This window comes from Pleurodeles waltl, chromosome 6, assembly GCF_031143425.1.
Source record: "Pleurodeles waltl isolate 20211129_DDA chromosome 6, aPleWal1.hap1.20221129, whole genome shotgun sequence".
Lineage (NCBI taxonomy): Eukaryota > Metazoa > Chordata > Amphibia > Caudata > Salamandridae > Pleurodeles > Pleurodeles waltl.
In genome coordinates, this window is record NC_090445.1 from 934233944 (window position 1) to 934251480 (window position 17537).

Genomic DNA, 17537 nt, shown 5'->3' on the forward strand with positions numbered 1-17537 from the left:
CATTGCTCTGCCCATGAGAATCTCATGGGGTGACAGCCCTGTCTTCCTGTCAGGTGTATTTCTCATCGACATCAACACCAAAGGCAATGCATCTGGCCATTTCAGATTTGTAGCTGCACGCATCTTTGCAATTCTTGATTTTGAGGTACCATTCATCTGCTCCACAAGCCCTGATGCTTCAGGCCGGTAACTACAATGCAACTTTTGCTCAATGTTTAGTGCTGCACATAAGAGCTTAATCACCTCATTGTTGAAGTGAGTTCCCCTATCTGATTCTAAAGAGATCGGAAACCCGAAACGTGGTATCAACTCCATCAGTAACAACTTTGCTACTGTGAAGCTGTCATTCCTTCTTGTAGGGTATGCTTCAATCCAGTGACTAAAAACACACACAATCACCAATATGTAATTCAAACCTCCACACGCAGGCATTTCAATGAAATCCAATTGCATTCTGCTGAATGGACCTCCTGTTCTTCCAATGTGGCTCAAGTTCACCACTGTCCCTTTTCCCACGTTCAGCTGCTGAAGAATTATACAGCGATGACATACTGCTTCTGCTGTCTGCCTAAACCTGAGATTGAACCAGTCAATCTTGAACAAACGGACCATTGCATCCCTCCCAATATGTGCCTGACCATGGTAGTAACGGGACATTTCTGACAATAAACTATTGGGCAGGACCATCTGACCCTCCTTGGAAACCCAAATCTCATCAGGACGTTGGACACATTTTAATTTGGACCAGAGTTGTTTCTCTTCTTTGTCAAAATTATCTTGCAATGTTTTTAACTTTCTAAAGTATCGATCACTTTCAATGCAAAACTTGTACATGGGTTATCTTGATCTGACATCAGTTCCCACTTATCTTTGAACGATATACAGTTCAATGCGCAAAACCTTGCGACTTGATCCGCATATCCATTTCCCAGTGAGATGTAGTCTTGTGTCTTTTGATGTGCACTGCATTTTACCACGGCAATTTCTTCAGGTAACTGTATTGCATATAGCAATTCTTTTATTCTGTCACCATTTCTTATTGGAGAACCAGTAGAGGTCAGGAAACCTCTTTTTACCCACAACTGACCAAAATCATGAACAATTCCAAATCCGTACTGGCTGTCAGTATAGATTGTGACTCTCAGTCTCTCTGAAACATGGCACGCACTAGTAAGAGCTACCAATTCTGCCACTTGAACAGAATATACACCTTATAGCCAAGAAGCTTCTAATGTCCCTGTGATTGTGTATTCAGCAAATCCTGTTCTCAATGTTCCTGTACCATCTCTGAGACATGAGCCATCAACAAAGACAATTTGGTCATTTTCTTCAAATCGTGTATTTCCGATATCTGGTCTTGGTTTTGTACACAGCTCGGTTACCTCGAGACAATCATGCTCGATGTCTTCTTCTTTTTCAATCTCAACAGTATCACTCAGAAGTAATGTTGCCGGGTTCAGCACTGTACATCTTTTCAATGTTACATTTGGAGCACCTAGAATGCTGTCTCATACCTTGTCAATCTGGCACCTGTCAAATACTGTGTTTTTGTCCTTGTCAGTGAGATCTCAACAGAGTGAGGAACTATTACCGTTAGAGGGTATCCCATCACTACTCAGTCACATTGTGAAAGGCTTTGACAAATTGCTGCAACAGCACCCAGACAACTTGGTATAGCTGCTGCCACTGGGTCCAAGGTAGCTGAAAAATAGGCTACTAGGCGATAAGCACCTCCATGGACCTGTGTCAAGACAGACAAAGAACAAGCATCACATTCATGGAAAAACAATGTGAATGGCTTTGTGTAATTAGGCATTCCCAACGCTGGAGCTCTGCATAAACTCTCTCTCAACTCAGTAAATGCTTTCATCTGGTCCTGATCTAATGTAATGGGATCTGTAACCTCCTTATGTCTCAGCTGCTGCAATGGTTTGGCAATCTCAGCAAAATTTGGAATCCACTGACGACAATAACCTACCATTCCCAGAAACATTCTGACATCTCTCTGTGAAGTCAGAGGACTTCTCTGCAATATCGTTGTAATCCCCTCTCTGGAAATTCTCCTTGACCCTTTCTCAATTTGGTGTCCCAGGTATTTCACTGACTTCTGACAGTACTGCAATTTCAAAGGTGACACTTTATGTCCGAACTTTCCCAAATGATTTAACAGGGCAATCGAGTCATACTTACACTCGCCCCTTGTTTTGGACGCGATCAGTAAATCGTCAATGTATTGCACCAGAGTCGATTGGTACAGTAGTTCCAATGACTCTAGATTCTTTTTCAAAATCTGATAAAACAGAGACGGAGACTCTGTGTACCCTTGAAGAAGCCTGCACCAGCTGTAGACTCTGTCTAGGAATTTAGGACTAAAAAGAAACTCACTATCCTCATGAAGAAGCACAGAAAAGAAAGTTTGTGACAAATCAACCACTGTGAACCACTCAGCATCGCATGGAATCTGAAACAATATTACTGCTGGGTTCGGCACTGCAGGACAACACTTGACCACCATGTCATTCACTTTTCGCAAATCCGGCACAATGCGCACTTTCCCACATAGCTTTTTTAGGACCATTATCGGTGAATTACATGGACTGCTTAACACTTCTTTCAAAACCCCTTGTTTCAGAAAATCTCCAATTTTCTGCGCCACTTTCATCAGAACATCCTGTGCCATGTTATACTGTGGAAGCTGCGGAAACACTACATTTGGCTTCAAAGTGATCTTAATCGGCTCCAGTCCTTTGATCAGGCCCACTTCTTTACCGGTCAGTTCCCACAGGTCCCACACATTTTCCTGTACTGTTCCTTGCAAGTCTGCATGCAATTCTTTCATAGTAAACATCGGGAAAAACTCAATCAATGGGTACTCTTCATTAATATTTTCAGTCTCAGTTTCAGGAGCATGTTCTGCTTCATCATCACTATTCGTCTGAACCTCTATTCCATTAGATGAACTAATCGAACTTCTGGTTTTGCACAATAAGCCCCTTCACAGTAGGGATACTGGACTTCAGTCACAAACTACAAACTTATGCAGTCCCTGGAAGTTACCAATCTCAACCTGTACTGGATCTGTGATCAGATTTATCAGCTGTCTGTTTGCTACTCCCACAACGTGAACTGTCCTGCCTGAAAGAGTTAAGTTCGGAACTTCTCACTGTAGAGCGCGTAGCTCCTGTGTCTACTAGAAATGAGACCCTATGACCCATCACCTTTCCTTTTACAAAGGGTCCTCTCTGATCTACCTCTAGGGATGCTGCAAGCATAAATGGCTCCTCATCCAAACTCTCACACATCCATTAATTGTTTATTCCATTCTCACTATGTAATGGGAATTGGTGCACTGTGTCACTACTTCTGTCTTGCCTCTGACCTGTGACCTGCTGAGTAAGCATCATCTGTTGCTGTTCCATCGAGGCTTGAGGTATCTGCATTTGCTGTCTAGGTACCATAGGAACCTGCTGCTACATTGGTTGTAACTGTGTCATTTGTGCACGAGGCATTACACCTGCTGCATGGATTGAAAACTCTGCACTTGATTCTGAAAATTCAGATTAGGTCCTCTCATTCTAGGGACTTTCACAGTTTGAAATGTATTGACATTACTACTTTGCTGAACAACACCATCCTGCACCATCAACGGACACTCCCGCTTCCAGTGTCCCACGTTTCTGCACAGATGACACAGTAACATCTTTTTCATCCCTTGCACATCATTCTGAACCACTACAGTACTCATATCCGGACCAAGATTCATGTTGACTCCACGACCCCTACATCTCACAAGGATGGAACATGACAGTTCCCTGCTGTTGCAGTATCTGTTGCACTAAAGCTCCTTGCACTCCATTTTGAGCTGCCTTTATTTTCATCACCATCACCATCGCCTTCTCCTTCAACTTTTTCTGTTTCAACTCTATCTCACACTACAGTATTTTGCATGCTGCAATACCTCATCAATCAGCTTTGCTTGCCAGCAAATCAAATGACTCTTAATGACCTGACCTATTTCAGGTCTCAATCCTTCTACAAACCTGAACACAAAGTGCAACATGTCTTTTGGCTCAATCGCTTCTTTACCACTGTACTCCTTAAACGCTTTCAGCAATCTCTCATAATAAGTATGTATCGACTCTTTTACTTCCTGTACTGTCCTGTCAATCCTTTGCCAATCAATATTTTTAGGCGAAACTCTCGTCTTCGGGAACTCAATCACCGTATAATAATGTTTCATTACTTCAGATGATGGTACACCTGTAACTCTATCCCTTTCTGGTTCACTCGACGGCCAGTCCAATGCTCTTTTGCACTCAACCCACAAATCAGTTGGCACGACTATTTCCAATAGAGTGTTCAGGTCTTCCCACAAACATTTCGAAAGCTTCACAAATTTATGCTGGTAGCACTCAACCGGCTTCTCTCTCAATTTCGGATAATCATTTGTGAATGACAGAACATCACTCCTGTGCCAAGGTACATGAACAAATTGCCCTCCTGGAATTTCCCTCATTGGTAACATTTTTACTGGATCGTTTTCTTTCCGAGCACTCTCAGACCCTTCTTTTTCCGTTTATCCTGCTTCTTCGCCCATCTGCCTTTCCACTTCTCTAATGCTCCCCAAATCTGAGCACTCTGCAATAATTCTCTGTAATGTGCTTTCATCCCTGTTGACCCCATGTGTTTGAAATCTTTTGCCTCAAAATCTAACCTGTAACTTCATTTCAAGTGCTTTGTTTTCTCAATTTCTCTGTCATGTTTATCTGCCAGATCTGCACATTTCTGATGTATCTTGCCCACTTCTTTTGTAATTCTCGGCCACAAGTATCTCAGCTCTTCTTCTCTATAGGATTCTAACCTACTCACTCCCATCGTTCCTTCAACTAGCTCCATTATCTCTGTAGCCAATCTGACACAATTATTCTGCTCTTCACCCTTGAATGTGTTTGGAGAAGTATTCAAACTATCCAACCACTCATTCAATGGCTGTGCTGTCAATCCCTGTAATGAGATGTTACTTGCATTTGGCAATGGCACCTGTTGTACCACTGCACCTGGAGTTTGCGGTGTCAAAAGCTTCAAGCTCTGACTTGTACTTGGGCCATATACCGCATCTGGAAGCGCAATAAGTGGACTAAGATCCATTAATGGTCTAGATCCATCAAGGGTCTGACCCATAGATGACATTACTTGCACATGATCTCTCACCCCCCCTCCTCACGAGGCTTTGTGACATTTCACTCTGTACTCCTGCAATTGGCTTATCCTGCACAAACAATGGTATCGCTGGACCAATAATAATCGGCAACGATATTGCATTTGGTGCCGCACTGACACCCACATTTTGTGGAAGGGCTACTCCCATGCTCTGATTCATCACTGGTGTCACATCTGACTGTGTCCCCGTCATTGTTGTGAACTTCAGCAAACTCTGCGGCTGTGCCTGAGGCAACAACATTGGAGTTGGCTCGGTCTGAACTAGCATTGATCTCGGAACCACTTGCTCCGTAGGAACCACTAAGTTCGAAGTTGTCTCAAGAATTGGTACTTCTGGATAAATTCTCTGTACCGGTGGTGGGTGCATCTGCACTTGGACTACTGATGTAGTCACTGCATTTGGAGTACTCTGCACAACCCCTTGTACCTGTCCATTATCTGTCTGTACTAGTCCAGCTGTCCACCACACTTGAGCTGGTGCAGTTGGAGAAGAACTAGTACTTGGACCCCCTTCATGTATCGCATATGGTGGAGGTCCGTCAGCACCTGCGTAATAAGATCCTCAATATCTAAATCTTCTTCTTTCACATGTCTCTTTTTTGCCCACTGATGAACTATTTTCACCCTTGCTAGTATCCTTTCTTTAATGACTCATCTTCTTCTGTAATAGCAGGGAACAACTTTACACCTTGCAGTGTCTCAGTTCGCCACTTCTTCTGTTCCCAATCCCATCTTGCCTCTGCTAGTGACTTCTCTACCTTCATTATTCTCCTCTGGAATTTCATTTCTTGCTGTTGTCTTTCTATGAGCTCCCAAACCGCTAAAGGCCTCAAACTGTGCTGGTCTCGGAAGTGGCTTTGTCTCATATAATGTCATTCGCAACTGATCCAAAATTCTCACATTAAACGTTCCATGCTCTGGAAACGCTAATGCTCCCTGTTTTTCTGTCAATTTGCTCCACTGCTTTAACCAAAGACATTGTGTGACAGCATGCTCCTCAATCACAATAAATGCCGGAGAATTTTCCGGTGGGGTTGGCTCCCCCACTGTCGCCTTAATGTAACTATAGCCCTTCATGGCACTCCTAAACGCTTTGAAAAACCTCATCTTCTCTTTTGTATTTATCCGATTCACTAAGGAAATTACTTTTACTCCCAAGATTCCTTTTACCCGCTTACTCAACCCATGCCTCTTATGGACGGCTGCCAATCCGCCCACGACTCTACTCACTAACCAACCTATCCCAGCGTGGCTCACTCTCACATCACACTAACACACTGCAGCTGACAAAGTCTTGCGGCTTGTCCTCCTGACCTTCAACTCACACAAAGCTAATGCAAAATATTGCGAGCACTAACCAAAAACCAATAACCAAAACAAATCAGCTGGTTTACTACAGGATGGTATCCAATCACTTCAGAGACCTTACGGATTTTCACTGATCGCCCTTTCGCTCATGCAGCTATTCCTCTTTCTCAGTCTCCCACATTCACAAGCAAAATTGGACCCACAAATTTCACTCTCAACTGATCAATGGGTCTGTCCTGGTGCACATAGGACTCGCCAAATCTCAGTCGAAGATTTCCCTTACTCATTTAACTTACACACTGATTTGTTGACCACGCCCGATCAACCTACTAAATCAGACAGATTACAACATATAACAAAGTGTCTCCTACACTTGTCAATATACTCCGGAGTCTTAGACCACGCCGGGGCCGTATATCACCAACAACCACATGGACAATTTTTTAGCACAAAGCGCCACACACATATGAAGTTCGACAATTTCCCTACTCTCATACTGTGGAGTACGCACACTCCTACTAAACCACAACTAGAGTACGCAAACTCCCTACTTTACCTCCCATGCATTACAATTCATCTATGGTCTGTTTAAGCCTTTGCAAGCCCAACCTACTACTTTCACACTATCACTAGAACACCAAGAACATACCCAACTTTACTAGCGGGATCCAGGATCTGGGAAAGTCATTTCTGGGCTTAAGGGGGACATCATCTTTGCTACAATTGCCATTACAGAAAAACAAAATTCAAACCTCATAAAAATGAACAACTAACCCTAACTTAAACTACCACCATAACCATCCATCACCACATAACTAGATCTCCAAGGAAACTAACCATCAAGCTGCTACCAAAAACTGCTAGCGCGCCTGGTCCTTAGTAAGTAAACTTACAAGGGGACGTGTATAGGCCGATGATACTTTTGGATCGCATGGAGTATCCTAGCTATGTAGTAATCGATGAACATCAATTATCAATGTAATCAATTAATAACCACTAAGAGAATCATTAAACATGAGACAATATATTACATTTCATGAATAACCACAGCTAAATATACGTTTTAACAATTTTATTTCCCTATTAATTACAATACTAAGTTGTAAGGTTAATTCAAACTTTATTCAATTAGCTCAGAATTTGTTAATTAATGACCACCAATATCATAATCTAATCAGAACTTGTGAAAACATATGCTCAAATGCTTCAGCATAAGCCAACAAAGATGAATATAACAGCATTGATAGCAGAGTTCAGCAATAAGTTCGTCAATCATCTGTCACTGTCAGCATCACCCAAAGGAACCTTACCTAACCCAGATTAACATTAGCATGTGGGACTTCATGCGAAAACAATTTAGAAACGTGAATTTGGAAAACATCTGGCTAGAAGATAAACTATAAAACAGCGCAGTTGGTACCTAGAAAGAAAGGCACAAAAAGTTAACAGTCACATTGTCATAGCTACCTATCCACAGAATGGATCAGCAACAAAGTCGGTCTTCGTCTTCAGGTCATCAATCGATCAGCAAGGCATCAGGCTCTCAAGAGCATGAGCTGAATAACAGAATCTCGAATCACCTCTTCTGACATCATCACAGGTCCCCTCGCATCTGATCATTGCATCTGAAGTTTTAGCCCTTTGTCATGACTTTTTATTAGAGTTTTTCAGTCCATCCCCCTAATTCCTAATTGGTCAATTACTCACCAGTTATGACTCTATCCAGTAATATTATTTTTGCAAATCTAAGAATTCTAATATTTCGTCATTCTCAGTTCATTGATTAGTTCACTGTACGATGGCCTCATCATCTGGCTCATCAGGTATCGAAAATGGTGCATCTTCTTCTGCAGTCAGTGCTTCTATTGTTCAAGTCCTGGTAAGTACATCAAGTCTGCCTTACACCAAAATTGTTACCTATCCTAGTCCCTCATCTCCTGTTCGTCGGTACGTTGCAGAAAACTCTAGCAAAGCAGATTTTATTAATGTATGCAGTTCATGGACAGTTCAACACACCAACTTCTCTGCAGTGCGTTAGAAATTCGGCTTCTGTATAAGGCCTGGCAAAACTAGGCCACAACTTTGACTAAGTTAGCTCTACAATATAATGCAAAACATAGGTTATACATCTTAATATGACATACAACTACATTATTTTTGTTCATTTTCAATATTTTATGCATTTTTAATCATTTTAGTACAAATTTGTATAAACTGGCTGTGACTCTCCCTGGGCACATTTTCAAATGTGCACCTTAATCTACACTTAATTTTTCTATCAACTTCTTGTTAATCAAAACACATAAACATTCATTAATAATTTCTAATTAGCATATCTGCGTCAGCACCCTCCGAGAATGTCTTTGACTTTGGTAGTGTTTTGAGCCACATGTGTGCATTCTTCTGGCTCAATGATAACCATTTGTGATGCCCCACCTGCTCTTTGTGCCACAGCAACAACCATCTGTGACAGCCGACCTGCTCTTCCGGCTACAGCAGCAACTGTCCATGATGAGTCACCTGCTCTTTACACTACATCAACGACCATCCATGATGCTTAACCTGTTCTTCGCAGCCTCGAATGAGAACTGAACTCTTGGTGCAAGACTAGAGCAGGTAACTTTTCAGTGGGACCAACCTGGTTCCTGTATCTGACCAGCACTTCATTGTGACTGGCCTGAACTTGTGCCTTTCGCCCAATCTAGTACAACCAGATGCCCGGAAGTGGTGCTTTTTGCTTCTATGAACTATCTTTATTTAAAACTTTAAAATGCAATACCTCTGGTTCTAGTGATTGGATTTTTATTGTTCTGGTATGATTTTATTTATTAAAACTTAGTCTTTTTCATAATTCTTTTGGGATTTTTTTGTGTTGTGTTTTCACTTTATTACTTTGTGTATGATGCATAAATACTTTCCACATTGCCTTGAAGTTAAACATGCCTGCTTTTGCACCAAGAAACCAGAGGGCTATGCACAGGTTAATTTAGTGACTTTTGTGGTTCACTCTTACAAGGATTGTGGTTGTTGCTTGAGTGGAGCTTCAACATCCCTCAACCACTAACCCAATGTCGTATAGTTAAATAGAAATTGAGGTAGAGCACCACTGTGTTATAAACAATTCCACAATTTACATGTGGAAATCAGATCAAGTTTACTGTAGTCTAGCTGAAGTCCATGTTGTAGTACATTAGATACATACCAGAACTGTGTGTTAACAGGCAATATTTTTTAGTTGCGATTGGTGCCAGATTTTTCTCCACTGCTTTATGTTCAACTGTTGTAAACCTTCAATTTGCAGTAACTGTTCCTATGTCTCAGTTATTTTCCAAGATAGTTTACTTTTAGATTGCTCACCACTTTGTAGTAGTAGTATCTTTATTCGATTACTGCACGGGTAACCGTAAAAGAACAATAAATTAAAATACAAGCATTAAAAAAACAAAATTAAAAGTAAACTTGGCCAAGCAGGATTAAAACATCATGGAATTCCGATGGGCCACCAAACATTCCTGGAAGCTCCGCACAAAAGAACAAACTAAACGGTGATTTGAAGAGCGTAAAATGTAAAGTGCAGGTTTGCATTTACAAAATACAAATACAAAATGTAGGATTGATTGGGAAGAAAATGTGTCACAAGGACAGTTCATAGTGGCTATTATATCATATCGGAACAAGGAAACCTTAAGAAAACAGTGGACAGTGCCCTGACTAAAACCTCATCAGAAGGGACCCTCCCAAGGGTACAAAACACAATGCAAACAAGGCTCAGTGCCTCCAGTTGCCTCAATCAGAACATAATCCCTAATGGATGGGTTGAGTAATTCTTCGCCGCCCAATGAAATAAAGTGATAAATCAAAATCTGTTTCCAATAGGTCTCTGACTTTTTTATGTCGGAGGGATTAGTTCACATATGAGGTCTGCCCACCAAGTTAGCAATAAGCTCGACATGCTGAAACCATGGAACAGCCTGGCCACGGTAACATGCCAAGCAAACTAAGAAATATTTCTATTAAGAGACATAGGGATTAAACTAAATTAACAACCTGCAAAGGGTGGCATTCCCCAATACGTTTTGCCTGCCTCCCTCACAGTTTTGCTGATTTGTTTTTGTTGGCCTTAGGACTCTGAGAACTTTACCACTGCTGTCCAGTGCTAGAGTGCATATGCTCTCACCCTAGAACATGATTTAATTGGTATAGACCTAATTGGCATATTTAATGTACCTATGAGTCCCTAGTAAAGTTCAATACCTGTGCTCGGTGCCTGTAAATTAAATGCTAATAATGGTCCTGCAGCACTGCTTGTGCCACCCACTTAAGTAGCACTTTAATGCATGCCCAAACCCCTTTTCAAGCCTTAAACTCCCCTTTTTCTTAGATATGTCACCCCTTAGGTAAGCCTGGGGTAACCCACAAGGCAGGATGCTATGTAATTAAAAGGCAGGGCATTTACTGCTAAGTTTTACATGCCCTGGTTGTGAAAACTCTCAAATTTGTTTTTTCAGTACTGTGAAGTCAACCCTTCTCATAGGCTAATACTGGGGACTCCTTATTACATTAATAAGCTGTAATTCCTTATTGAGAAGGGGCTGACCTGTTTAGTACCTATGGAACTGAAATGGTAATTCTAACAAACGTAATCAGGGTAGAAGTAGAAGTACTATAGCCTTTGCTTGTTAAGCCAAAAGTGACAAAAAAATACTAATTTTTAAAAGATGGCATTGTTTGCAAGCTAATAGAAAGAGGTTTATGTAGATTTTAGAAAGCAAAATAATTTCAACACTGTAACTCGAGACAAATGAAAAAATAAGGAGACACCAGTAGCCCTTATTCACAAAGGTGACACAGACTTTTGGGTAGGTTTACTACTTTTTGATATGCAAAGTCCAAGTGTAATTCTATTTCAGGACCAGAGGCTCCGATTATGCTATCTCTCTCTTTACTGTCCAAATATAGCAGCCAATCAATTAACAGTTAACAAAAAAAACTACACATCCCATGATGCTTCAGTACAATATCACATGCCCCAATCACCCACCACGATCTCTGTCCATAAATACTATGACCCCAAAAGTCACTTCTCTTTCTTTGCTGCTCCGCAGCAGATAAGTACTATTTCGTTTTTCCTTCGCTATTTATGACTTATTAATGAATATTATGCGTGTTTCTTATGGTATTGTTCCAGCTATGTGATTCCGGTCGTGCGATTGCTATGTTTAGCGCTTGGCGCACTAATGAGGTTTCAGCTTCGTGCCAATTTTGTGTGCCCTTTTTGCAGAGCGGGAGCAAGCTACACGCGTCACGCACAGTATTTCTTTTGTATTTTTTATTTCTTGTGAATTCGAAAGCTGACTCGTGAACCGATCTCTTCAGTTTCATTTCTCTGAGAGATCGGCTCGTGTCTGCTGCTCCTGCTACACGAAAGGCCCGTTTTGGGCATTTCCCCTTTGCTCCTCGACGCCCAGATTGTGATCTAACGACGGGGTTGTAAAATTTGAAATGCTTTGCCTAGAGTGCTAGACAGGCTGCTCCCTCCACTCTTTATTGGGCCTTTTTTCTGCCTGTAAGGGGATTTTTGCACTCCCCCTTTGCATATTAATATTTAATATAAATATTATATTTTTTCTTGATCCACATCAACATTATGGCTCAATGGAGTGAACATGAATCAGGGTACTACCCTGAAGACATTGGTAACCAGCTTGAGGTTAATCTTGTGGAAGCCCTTGATACTAGGGTTCAACAGTCTGTTTTTCGGGGCAACTTTTTGATTACGCCCGCTCCCAGGGTTGGCTTCAAGGGCAGTAATCACAATCTAAAGGGGCTAAATCAAAGTCCAAGTCTAAATCAAAAATAGTAGAGGGGGTTGATGCGGCTTCTGGACACTTTCATGCTGACGTATTTGAAACACTGAGTACAAAACGAGCTACCGAACATAACTATAGCTCAAAAAAGGATTCTACCTTTTCTCCATCCTCTTCAAATAAAGATTCCTCTTCTAATGACTCTGAAGACTCGGAAGCTCCGGGTCCCAGTAAGAAGCCAAAGAAACAGGCGTCTCCCCTTCGGGTTCAGGATTTCAACCCCACTAAGATTGTGCACCCCAGAGCTTCCAATTGGGTCCCGTCCCCTGAAGTGGCACAATATGTACACTCCAATATTAGACAGAGTTTTGATAAGGAGGTGCAGTCGCGCCTTCCGGGCGGAATGCCAAAGACCGGATTTAGACGGTAAAGTGTCCGACACTCCTGAAATTGATCCCACCATTGTCACTTTCATGAAAAAAATTGCGAAAGATCCAAAAAAAGGATTGGATAGGTGTTGCCGACTCTGCCAAGATACACTTCTTGACTTAACAGGTCCATTAACTAAGATTCTGGATATGGCCTTTCTTGCCAAAGAGTCAGAAACTCCTGTGGACACTGATGTGCTGATTGGTTGGGCCAGAGAGCCATTTGTCAACTAGGCAATACTAATTGTGCAATCTCTTTGGAACGCAGGAAATGTATTCTCATGCGAATTGACCCTAAACTAACTGATTTAGCCTCTCTGAGGCAGGTCCATCTGTGGATGGCCTTCTTTTTGGATCCTCTTTTATCAAAGAGCTGGCCAAGTTTTGTTCTACCTTTTCCTCACTTGACAATGCGCAAATGTCCCTTAAAAGGGTGTTTAAACAAGGCCTTTTTGTCAGGGCTGGTCGTTATGGAGGACATATGCCTGGCCGAGGAGCTTTCATAAGTCCTCAGAACTACCACACCAGAGGGAGAGGAGGTTGGTATGGAGACCAATCTGAATCTACATTCTACCCCACTCGTTCCGGAGGAGGTCAGTCCACGTTTCGCAGAGGACCTCGTAGGGGTCAACAAGGAGCAATCCAAGAAGCTGGTTACTCGGGTGAGCACTATAATTAACCCGCGGGTGCTTCTTGGGGGCAGAGTGGGATTGTTTCTAGAAAACTGGAAAAAGATTTCTGGGGACAGTTTTAGGTTTTCATCTAGAGTTTGTCAGTACTTCAAAGCAACTAACTCCACCGCTTTAAATTTATTTTTCCCTTGCAGATCAGCCATTTATTGACATAGAAGTTCAAGCCTTGTTAGACAAAGGGGCAGTAAGTTTTTCATCACCTCACCCATCCGGGTTTCTCTGTCCCATCTTTGTGGTAGACAAAAAAGGCGGGTGTCATCGTCTAGTATTGAATCTAAAGGATTTCAACTATTGGATCTTGTACAGACTTTTAAAAATGGAAGGGATTCACATGTTAAGGGATATTCTATTGGAAGGAGACTGGGTGGTCCGCCTGGACCTAAAGGATGCTTAACTTTAGATTCCCATCTTTCCCCCACACAGGAGATTTCTGCAATTCCTTTGGAAGGGCCAATGTCTGGAATTCAATGCACTTCTGTTTGGCCTCCTGGTACTTCACAAAACTGTTAAGACTAGTGATGGAATGGCTGAGGACCAAGGGAGTTCGATTGATCATCTACCTAGACGACATCTTCCTGATGGCTCAGGACCTTCAATCCCTTCTGACTCATTTAGACTGGACCATCAGTCTTTTACAGGATTTGGGTTTCCTTATCAATGTGCAGAAGTCATTATTGAAACCGACTCAGATGATAGAATTTCTGGGGTTCAAGATAGACTCAGTCCGCTCTCAGCTAATTCTCCCTTCTCAGAAGATTTGCAATATCAAGAGGGAATTGAGGTCTGCATTGTCCAGTCTGACTATATCTCTGAGGAACATTGCCAGAACAGTGGGTCTTCTGGCATCATCTATTCAGGCAATCTCCCCAGCCCCCCTTCACTACTGTGGTCTGCAGAGACTCAAAATCACACATCTGCAACAGGGTCTGAGTTATTCGGAACTGATTCCTTTAACCGTTTAAGTGAAGTCAGAGATTCATTGGTGGCTCCAGCACATGGAAGCCTGGAGCGGCAGGGCCATTTTCGGTTCTTACCCAGATTGAATCAGAAGCCATTCGTTGGGGATGGGGAGCCAGTTGCGTCTCTTTAGTGACCGGAGGACGATGGTCGAAATTGGATTAGACTCTTAATATCAATTGTCTGGAACTCCTGGCGGGCTCTTTCGCCATAAAGAGTCTTTCTCCTCAGAAGACAGACTGTTGCATACTGTTGAAGAAGGACAATATCTCAGCGGTCAGGTATGTCAACAAGTTGTGGGGGATGAAGTCCAGGATCCTGTCAGGGATTGCCAAGGACTTCTGGCATTACTGTCTCAATCATCCTCTGATTGTCCTCGCAGAATATCTCCCGGGAGCTCAGAACACAATAGTGGATTGGAATTCCAGGTTTCTGATGGATTCCAGCGACTGGAGACTGGATCCAGTGATTTTCTTTCAGATAATCAGAGGGTGGGGCCCTTGCGAAGTGGATCTTTTTGCATCTTGCCTCAACTCTCAGATAACAAAATTCTTCAGCTGGCATCCGGATCCTCTTGCCCTGGCTACAGATGCCTTTCTTCAGGATTGGTCTCAGTTTCGGGGTTATGCTTTTCCTCCTTTTCTGATGATCTCCAGGGTCCTGTCTAAGGTTCGGAGACAGAAAGCAGAGATTATATTGGTGACTCCATTCTGGAGAAGTCAACCTTGGTTCCTAATTTGCTCTGCAGTTAGCTTGTGCTTCCCCACTTCTCATTCCTCCTCGTCAGGATCTTCTCTTGGGTCCAGAGGGCCTTCACCATCCACTGATCATATCAGGGAAACTGACATTGATCGCTTGGATGGCTTCAGGTCGAGCTGGAATTCCCCAGGCATTTTGCAACAAGCTGCAGATTTCATCGAGCAGGCTTGGGTCTCAGGCACTCATAGAAGATATTCATCAGCATGGCACAGATGGAATGGTTGGTGTGACGGAAGGGGTATTAATCCTGTGGAGTCAGACATTGAGCTGATTGTAAATTTTCTAGCAGAACTGGCAGGTTCAGGTTTGGCTCATAGAACTATTAATAATTTCAGATCAGCCATTTCAGCTGGTCATGTTCATATTGATGGTAAGCATGTAGGTGAACACCCTCTGGTCTGTAAATTGCTGAAGGGTATTCATTTATCAAATCCTCCTCAAACCAGATAGTCTGTTTAGTGGGATGTGAGCATTATATTGAGGTTTTTAGACTCTTGTCCTGCCAATAGATACCGGTCTCATAACAGGTTTCAGCAAAACTGACTATGTTATTATGTCTGATTTCCTGTAACAGAGTATTGGATGTCAAGGCTTTGGACTTGGCTGGTAGGGTGTAGTCCCCTGAAGGTGTTACTTTTACTATTACCAGAGGGACAAAAACTAATTGCTGGTCAGTAACTTATCCAATGTATCTGGATAATTCAAACTATGTGTAGTTCAATGTTTGAATGATTATGAGGTGGTTACAGACGAATTTAGGCAGGATGCTAATGGTCAGTTACTAATTTCCTTGCAAAAACCTTTTAAACCAGTTATGTCAGCCACTTTATCAAGATGGATGAGATGGTTAATGAATGAAGCAGATATAGATACCAATTAATTTGGAGCTCATTCTGTTAGGGGGGCTATGGCCTCCATGACATATGCTATAGGTTCTCATTTGGAGGACATTATGAAGGCAGCTGACTGGTCTTCTGAATCTACTTTTTGTAAATGTTATCATAAACCTGTGGTAGATTTTGTTGCTGTGGTATTTGGACAGCTTTACACAAGCATAATCAGGGCCTCCGGTCCTGAAAAGAATTAAAAAAATTCTACCTCATGCGTCAAGAATTTTCAATTCTTTTAGGGACACAAAGGCGAGGATTATCCCTCCCTTAAAAAAATTATGTCATTTATTCAAAAAATATTTATATATTACATTGATCTTGTATCGGTATTATATTTTTGCCCTCCCTTGTTATCTATTAGATAGTTCAAAGCAATATTGATTATTTTAGCTTTGCAAGATAGTACCTTCTATTGTTTTATATTTCTAGGGTCTGATCAGAAGACTACCTGAAGTTCTACATTTTGCGGGTTGATGAAGACATCATTATGCGGATTATTTCCATGGAAGTTTCTGCAACATATGGCTCCTGTTGAGCTCTGTTGGTGTTTCAAGATCTGGTCTGGAGGATCGATGGAACAGCGCGTATGTAAGAAGTTTTGTTTCGGAAGTTTAAGGATTGTCTGACTTTGACAGAGAAAGAGGAAGTGACTTTTGGGGGTCATAGTATTTATGGACAGAGGTCGTGGTTGGTGATTGGGGCATGTGATATTGTACTGAAGGATCATGGGATGTGTCATTTTTTGTTAACTGATAATTGATGGGCTGCTATAGTTGGACAGTAAAGAAAGAGATATGATAATCCTCGCCTCCGTGTCCTTAGTAGAATTGAAAGTTCTATTTCAGGACCGGAGGCGAGGATTATGCAGTTCTTTCTTCACTCTTTATTAAATAGCAAGTTCAAAACAAAACACATAACAACTACAAGTTGAGTCTGTTTCTATAGGAACCACTGTCCAATGAGACGCCGATCCGGCCAAATGTATAAATGCCCTCAACCACGTCTTTCTCCCTCTTTCTTCACTGCTTCAGTGACAGATATGTGCCCTTACTGCCACTGAGTGTTTTGACTTAATTCTGACTGTATTTTTTGCTTACGTACACGCTTGTGCACGCTTCTTGGTAACTTCTTTGGGATTGTTGTAGCAACGAGTGTTGCAAGGTCATGTTGCCATGGCGCAGTAGGCTTTTTAGCCCGAGCGCACATTCGGCATGCGGTGATACGTCGGGCTCGCTAGGGGGCACACATCAGTGAAATCGCGCGTTTCATAGCGCTCGAGTCGCTTTGCGCTCGGCACTTGTTTTTTTCTATGCGCTTTCTTTAAGAGCCTAGGCTCCCTTTACCCCTCCAACCTCCCACTTACACCACGTTTGTGGTCTGTGTATAACCCTGAGCGGGAAGAGAGCTCTGAGGCCAAATTTGGATGCAACCCTACTAGCGCGTCTTTATCTTCAGGCTTTGCCTTCACATTTGGCT